Genomic DNA, 8,283 nt, shown 5'->3' with positions numbered 1-8,283 from the left:
TCCTTCTCAGTAGCTGATGACTTCATTCCCCTGCATAGGCCCCATTTGTTCTTGTGGGCCTCAATTACATTTTTCTGTGGCCTAGTCAAAGTTCCCCTGGAATCTGTCTCCTTGATCCTCTTGTGCATTTGTTTCTCAGGCTCTCTCTTCTCTATTATTCTATTTTTCTCTCTTGCTTATCAGAGGGAAGTATATTCTTTAACAATAACCTAGCTCTCCTACTCTCTACAACACACCCCTCTTTAACTCACCAGAAGAATATAAAGTCTTCCCTTTCCCTGAGTGGCAACAGGTATGAGAAGATTATACCTCAGAGACTGAAAAGGAAAATGGTGAGCCAGTTTCAAGGGCTTCTCTTCTAAGAGGAATCTGAGATTATTGAGATGATACATCCTGGATCAGTCTCCATGAAAATAATTTAAACCTTCCTTCTCCCTCATGCCTATGTTTCCACCATTCACAATAGATATTTGTCTGTGGTCGTATTTTATAACTGAGTCATTTATAGGTCTGAGATCATTCTTCTGATGTTTTCTTTCTTGTTACCTAACTTCCCAGGAGTATCTGTGAATGACTCAGAGATTAACGAGTTCAATGTTCTGTTACTAAGAGAAGTCCTAGAGTTTCAGATACCCTCTTTATCCTATTCATTCTAATATACATCATCATATACGCGGCAACCTAGGTATGGTAGACCTGACCTTTTGGGAATCCCATCTACACAGTTCTATGGACTTTTTCCTCAGTAACCTGTATGTGGTGAATTTTGGCTACTCCTCAACTGCTACTCCCAAGATTACGGCTGGGTTCTTCACAGGGGACAAGATCATTTCCTGCAATTGATGTGCTAAAGAGTTGTTCTTCTTTGCAACATTTACCACAGTTGACAGTTTCTTCCTGGCTTCCATGCCCTATGATAATCATGTGACTTTTTGCAAGCTTCTACACTATACCATAACAATGACATCAGTGTGTGTTCATGTCTAGCTGTTGGTTGCTACATCTGTGGCTTTCTGACCTCTGCTGTGACTGCAGGAGATAACTTTAGTCATTTCTTCTGTGGTTCCAATATAGTTCACCACTTTTTTGTGACATTCCCCCTCTCCTGTCTCTTTCCTGCTCTGATATCTACATTAATGAGTGGGTTCTCTATATATTAGGGGGATTTGATATCTCTTTTGCCCTTATAATAATTTTCACCTCTTACCTGTTTCTCCTTTTTACCATTATGAGAATTCAGTATGCTGAAGACCAGACGAAAGTCTTCTCCACTTGTGCTTCTCACCTCAAAGCAGCATCCATGTTCTATGGGACAATCATTTTCATGTAACTGCAACCCAGCTCTAGTCACTCCATGGTCACAGACAAAATGTCATCTATATTCAATACTATGTTATTCCAATTCTGAACGCTCTGGTCTACAGCTTGATGAACAAGGAAGTCAACAATGCCTTCAGGAAAAGTATCAGCTTCTCCTTCCTGGGCATCACAACTCTCCTTCTCCCCACTGGGCAACATATATCTCATTCCAACTGGTCTTAACCTAAACAGTTACCTTCACAATCACCTAATACTGGGTACAACAGCATATTAATTTGGGGAAAACAGATATTTAAAAGACGTTAAATTGGACTTTGTTGAGCCCATGAGAAATGAGAAAAGTGAAATTTAGATTTATTTGTCCCATAGCTACTAGGTTTTGGAGCTAAGGTTTGAGTGCAGATCTCAAGTATACAAGCATCTTTCCTTTTGGGTCTCAAGAATGAAAAATTCAATACAGGTAGAAAAATGTTTTGTTTTCCTTTGCTGTCCTTTCTATTGCATGTAGGGTAAATGATTTTGTACCCTGGCCAAGTACAGCGTCAGATATTAAAATAAACACACAACAAAAAACCCTCTTCTCTGACATTCGGTGGTACGAAAATAGGACTTTCCATGAGTATGGGGTAAGCTGGTAATATTAGGGGGCTTTTCTTAGTGCTACTAAAATTTATCGTAATTGAAAATCAGCTGGCACTATGCTGGAGTGTGAGTGACTCATGCTTTCTGTGAAAAGATTTAGGAGTTTGACTGGAGAGAAAGTATAATAGAAATAAATATTGTGTCATGATAGCCAGCACCTCAACGTAATCCTACCCTATTTATGTAACAGAGATACAGTATGAACTATGAATGATCCTGCTCTGCCTCACACCAGATTTGGAGGATTGTCTTGAATACAACTGATACTTGGAGTACGCCCAGAGGAGTAAAACCAGGAGGTGCTCGTATAAGAAGCAGTTGAAGAAACTTGGAATATTTGTAGTAGAGGAGAAAAACTCTTCTGGAAAGTTCCCCACTCTGGACCTGCTGCTTTGCCTGATTGAAAATTCACGGAAAAAGATGCCTCTCCCAGATGAAATTCATTCTAATCTTAGACCAATTCTCTATTGGGGAATGGCCGTTGGTCTTATACATTTCTGTGTTATATTTTGTACATCATTCTTCCCAGAGATATTTGATACAATTATTTTTCAGAAGTCAATTGCTTGCCTTCTTACTTTAGCTATATTGTTTTTGTTTTTGCAAAAGTTTATTTTTAATTTTATGCAATTCAAATTATATTATTTTCTTTCTAAGTAGTGTTTGTCTTTTCTATGATCAATAATTTATTCCCTATACATGCCTAGGAAAGGTATATGATCAGTACTTATGCCTTTAGATTCCCTCCTCTAGGGCTTCTTTGTATGAATTAAGAATAATTAACTTACGATGAACTGAAAACGATAAAGCTACCTATAAGAACACGGTCTCTTTGGACGAGCAAGACTTAGTCCCAGTGGTCACAGCAGAATTAACCATTTCTTTAGCTCAGGAGCCAGGTGAAGAACTGTCAAGTTTCCCAAGGTGCCATGGTTCTCCTAAAAGTTGCTTTATGCCAATGTCTATATAAAGCCCTCCTTGATGCCCACATTCAGCCACTCATATCTAAATGACTCCCTATTAGAGTTAATAGCAACAGGATCAACCTGGAGCCAGGTATCTTCTCAATCATTCAATCAATGAGAAGCTGGAGAAGAGAAATTCACTACTTCTATTGTCACCCAATGCAGCAGTGACAAAGGATTATTTCTCTTGAAATAGGGACCACTAGATAGAAGATTACGGACAAGGGAGCAGATTCTTCAACAGAATAACTTCTTTCCTAGTATTAGGACTAGTATTAGGACTCAAGGCCCACATATGAAGGTGCCTCTCTGTCTCTACCATTTCCAGATAGTTAGGTTCTAAAAAGACTAACCCACAATTCCAGGGTTTATCTGAAGGATAATATGGCATAGTTCGTTGGAAATTGAAACAACTGTGTTCAAGTGCTTTCACTTTGACACTGTCTGTGTGACCTTGGTCAAGTTATTTTAGCCTCATTTTCTTCACCTGTAATATTATGATCAGAGTTCCTGAACAACAGCATTCAAGAAATGTGGTATTTTCAAATTTTAAAATAATTTTAAAATGCCAATTATTATTTGCCACTGAATGAAAGTGCATTTTGAAAGGGCACAAAGTATATTGAGCAAGTAGATGGTACAACGGATAGAGATGCACTTCAGGAAGATTCACCTTCTTGAGTTCAAATCTAGTCTCAGACATTTACAAATTGAATATGCCTTGGAAAATTACCTAATACTGTTTGTCTTAGTTTCTTCATCTTCAAAAGTAACTCGAGAAGGAAATGACCAACCATTCCAGTATCTTTGCCAAGAAAATATAAATGGAGTCATGAATGGTCAGACAAGATTGAAAATAACTGAACAACAGCATAGTATGTCAGAGTTGCTTAATGTTAATGAAACCTTAAAAACTTATTCACAAACATTATTTAAGGACATATCTTTTGCAAAGCACTGGGTTGTACTCTGAGGGAACTATGAAGTTTAAATAAGACTTCGTCCCTTCTCTCAATCTTCTCAGCTCACCTCTAATAGTGGTTTACATCAAATGATTCACTTTAATCTCACAACTCTATGAGATAGGTTCAATAGTTATTTATATCCTCATTTTTTCAGTTGACTAAATAGAGAATAAGAAAAGTTCAGGGACATTCTCAGAGCTTTACAGGTAGTAAAATGTCTGAGGTAGAATTTAGACCCAAATCTTCTGGACGACTAACCCAGCACTTTTTCTTTTTTTTTCTTTTTCTTTTTGATTGACTTTTAGCTTTATTTTTATATATCTATATTGTGGAGCTTTGGCCTTTGAGGTTGGTTAATATTTGTTGTTGTCTCTCAGAATCACTTTTAGAAACTGAGAGACTTTCCACTATATGTCTCCAGGAACCATGGGGAGCCCTTCTGATTGTCAGTATGTAAAAGGTTTTACATTGATTGAGGCCCAATCTCTCTACTACTAACATTAGAAAGATATTACTACTGATTAGTTTGGCATGTTCTTTGCATTTGAAATGGATTGAATCACATATTCTTCCAACATTTAGGTAATTTAGTATTCTCTATTCCTTTTCTTAAATTATTTTACTTTTTTCATTGTTCCACAATCACTACGCTATCACTTATATTTTCCCCCCACTCTGCCCCTCCTATCACCCGCCTTCCCCCTTGCCTCCCTGAGATGGCATACAATTTTATACACATACATATACATTGTACGCATACATTCCTATTGCTGCTGCTCTCACTACTGCAGCTCTTGCTTTTGCTGCTCTTGCTGTTGCTGCTGCTGGTGTTCTTGGTGTTGCTGCTACTGCTGCTGCTGCTGCTGTTATTGGTGCTGTTGTTGTTACTGCTTTTACCGTTTTGGTTGTGGTGGCTGTTGCTGCTGCTGCTGCTGCTATTGCTGGTGTTGCTGTTCATGTTGCTGATGATGGTCTTGTTGTTGCTGCTTCTCTGGCTACTGCTGCTCTTGCTGTTGCTGCTCTTGCTGTTGCTGCTGTTGCTGTTGTTGCCGCTGTTCCTATTTCTGTTGCTGTTTCTCTTGCTACCACTGCTCTTGGCTGTTGCCGCTGCTATTGATGCTGCTGCTCTTGCTGTTGTTACTACTGCTTTTGCTGTTCCAGTTTTGGTGGCTGTTGCTGCTGTTGCTGCTGCTGATCTTCCTGTTGCAGCTGCTGCTGCTGTTGGTGTTACTGTTGTTGCTGTTGCTACTGATGCTCTTGCTGTTGCTGTTGTTGTTACTGCTTTTGCTGTTGCTGCTGAATCTGTTGCATGATGAGCCTTTGAGCCCTTTCCCAAAAGCCTCATATTTCCTATTCTACCTCAAGTGATCAAGAATCTATTCTTATGACAATAGTCCTTTTATGTCTGCAATCAAATCTCCAAATACTTCATCTACATGATTTCCACCATGTTTGTCTCTTCTATTATTGGATATGGTCCCATGAGCATTTCTTCTTCATATAGAAAACTGGTGAACTTTGCTTTTTTGTTCAATTAATACACATTTTCTTCTCTTTCCCACTTCCCCCTTTCTGTTCCATTTTGATAAAGAAACCAATATGCATAGTAAGACAAAATAAATTTGTACACTTACCTCATAAAAAATGTATGTTTCATTTTGTAGTTCAGTATGTGATACCTCAATAGGGATGCTACATCATGTTATGCTTCATCAATGTCATCCAGAATATTTCTCCATCATTGAATGGGTCAGGGATCGAAGTCATAAAAACTGTTCACTTTTTACAGTACTGTATTGTACACTTGTTTTCCTGGCTCTATGGCAGCTAGGTGATGCAGTAGATAGAGTGCGAACCCTGGAGTCTGAAAGATTCATCTTCACAAGTTTGAATATGGCCTCAGACACTTACTAGCTGTGTGACCTTGGGAAAATCATTTTTCCTTGCTTGCTTCAGTTTCCTCAACTGTAAATGGAGCTGGAGAATGAAATGGCAAACCACTCTGGTATCTTTTCCAAGAAAGTACTAAATGAAGTCATGAAAAGTCAACAACCGAAAATTAGCAAATCCTATTCTACTCCTTTGGCTTTATTAGTTATTAGACTGCTTCCTAGGTTTCTCTGAAATCATTTCTTTCATAATTTCTTATAATACAACTGTATTTTGTTATATTCATATACAATAATTTATTAAATTAGACACTGATAAAGACCTCATTTTCCAATCATTTGCACTACAGTAAGTCCAACTTGGAATATTTTTATGCATTTGATGTCCTCTTTCTCTTTCTTTGTTCTCATCACCTTACAGGTTAAGTAGAGCTATCATTCTCTTGTGCTTGCCATAATGACCAGACTGTTCCACTGCTCTACCCAAGGACCTTTTTTATGCCTGTTTTCCTGAAGTTCCTCCAACATTTGTCATTTGCCTTTTTTGCTAACTTTGGCAATCTTATGGGTGCTAGTTCATTTACTGTACAACCTCCCAGAAGCATGTTCCAGGTATATCTCATCCGTCCAAGTCCCAGTAATAGATATAAAGTGAAATTTAGCTCCTCACATCACCATTGAGGGGCTTCAATATAACACTAAAATTTTCCATCTATTGGCTATCATTCCTCCCTTTTTAGTTTCCAATTATATGTACCTTTGCTGGAGATGTTTTCAACTGAAGTGATTTTTTTCATATATTAAATTTAGGAGAAACTGAATATCCTCTGCTATAAAATCATGGGATTGTGTCTTCTTTAATGACTGTTTCATAGTGACAATTCACATGGATTCCATGAGACTGTCTACCAATGTCTTCCACTTGGGCCTTCCTCAAGTCTAGTACCTCATTATATACAGAGATTACTCCTAGGTTCTCTAGGAAGCAGAACCTGTAAGGTCTGTCCAAGTTGTAAAGAATAAGAGTGGGTTTGTGATGGACTACAAGTCTTGTTCCTAATGGTCATCCTGACTTAGGGGAGAGAGAAGCCTGACCTCTAAGAGATATCTGTAACTGAATTTGGATTAATATATGCATCTCTATCTATGTCTATATGAGACATGTCTTCATTATCTACAACTCTCTCTCTCTCTATGTGTATATATATATACATATATGTATATATCTTTACATAATGTGTGTGTTTGTGTGTATGTGTACATGTTTGTAGGAAAGTAGATTGGTATGGATATTTGGTATACTGGCATCAATTTAAGTGAATAACAGGACAAAATGACCATCAGTCCTATATGAGGGCCCCATCTGCTTCCATGGTTTTGGTAATAAAATATTGAGAAGATAGAATGTAAAGAATATTCAACTTAGAAACAATGATTTTGTTGTCAAATAATTCTGTAATCATTTAGATTGACTCAATTTCCATAACTATCTAACTGGACCTGGTTGGTAGGTGGTCCTACCCAGGGACTGATCACTTCATTCCCCTACATGGGCCCCATTTGTTGTTGTAAGCCTCACATGCATTTATCTGTGGCTGTTCAAAGTCTCACTGGCATCTTGATTCACTTGTGCCATTTGTTTCTTAGGCCCTCTCTTCTTTTCTCTCTTCTCTCATATTATTTTTCTCTCCTGTTTATCAGAGTTGAGCATATTCTTTAAGAAGACCCTAGCTCTGCTTCTCTCTACAATAAAGTCCTCTTTAACTCTCCAGAAGAACACAAAGGCTTTAGTCTACCTAAGTGGCAATAGGTATGAGAAACCTAGATCTCAGAGACTGAAAAGAAAAATAGCAATCTAGTCTCAAGGGCATCTCTCCAAAGAGGAATCTGAAATCAGTGAGATGATAGATGCTGGATCAGTTTCCATGAAAATCTTTTAAGCCTTCCTTCTCATTCATGCCTCTATTTCCACCATCCACAATATATATGTCTGTGTGTGTGTATATACATATATATGCATATATATGTATACACATACACACACATATATACACACATAATACATATATATAATTCATAATATGTATTAAATATAGATACAATTCATTACACATATATATGTATACTATATACGTACGTACATACATATATAAACAGGTATCTGTGGTCTTATTTTATGACTGAGTCATTCATAGGTCTAAGTTCATTCTTATGACGCTGACTTCCTTCTTACAGGTAAATGACCTAACATCTCAGTAGTATCTAGGAAGAATGGATCAGAGGTTAGTGAGTTCATTTTTCTAGAACTAAGATGCCCCAGAGCTGAAGATGCCCCTCTTTATGTTACTCACCCTCACCTACATCATCAAACTGGTGGAAACCCTGGGCATGGTAGTCCTGATATTTTGGGACTCCCATCTACTCACTCCAATATACTTTTTCTTCAGTAACCTGTCTGTGGTGGATATAGGCTATGCCTCACCTGTTACTTCCAAGGTGATG

General features: G+C 37.8%; 1 pseudogene; it reads left to right on the top strand.

The window, feature by feature from the left end:
• Positions 1-527: 527 nt before the first annotated feature.
• Positions 528-1,542, top strand: LOC140522059 (olfactory receptor 5B12-like; annotated as a pseudogene).
• The last annotated feature ends 6,741 nt before the right edge of the window (positions 1,543-8,283 follow it).

The sequence above is a fragment of the Notamacropus eugenii genome, chromosome 2, assembly GCF_028372415.1.
Source record: "Notamacropus eugenii isolate mMacEug1 chromosome 2, mMacEug1.pri_v2, whole genome shotgun sequence".
NCBI classification, from domain to species: domain Eukaryota; kingdom Metazoa; phylum Chordata; class Mammalia; order Diprotodontia; family Macropodidae; genus Notamacropus; species Notamacropus eugenii.
This window is presented reverse-complemented; position numbering and strand designations above follow the sequence as displayed.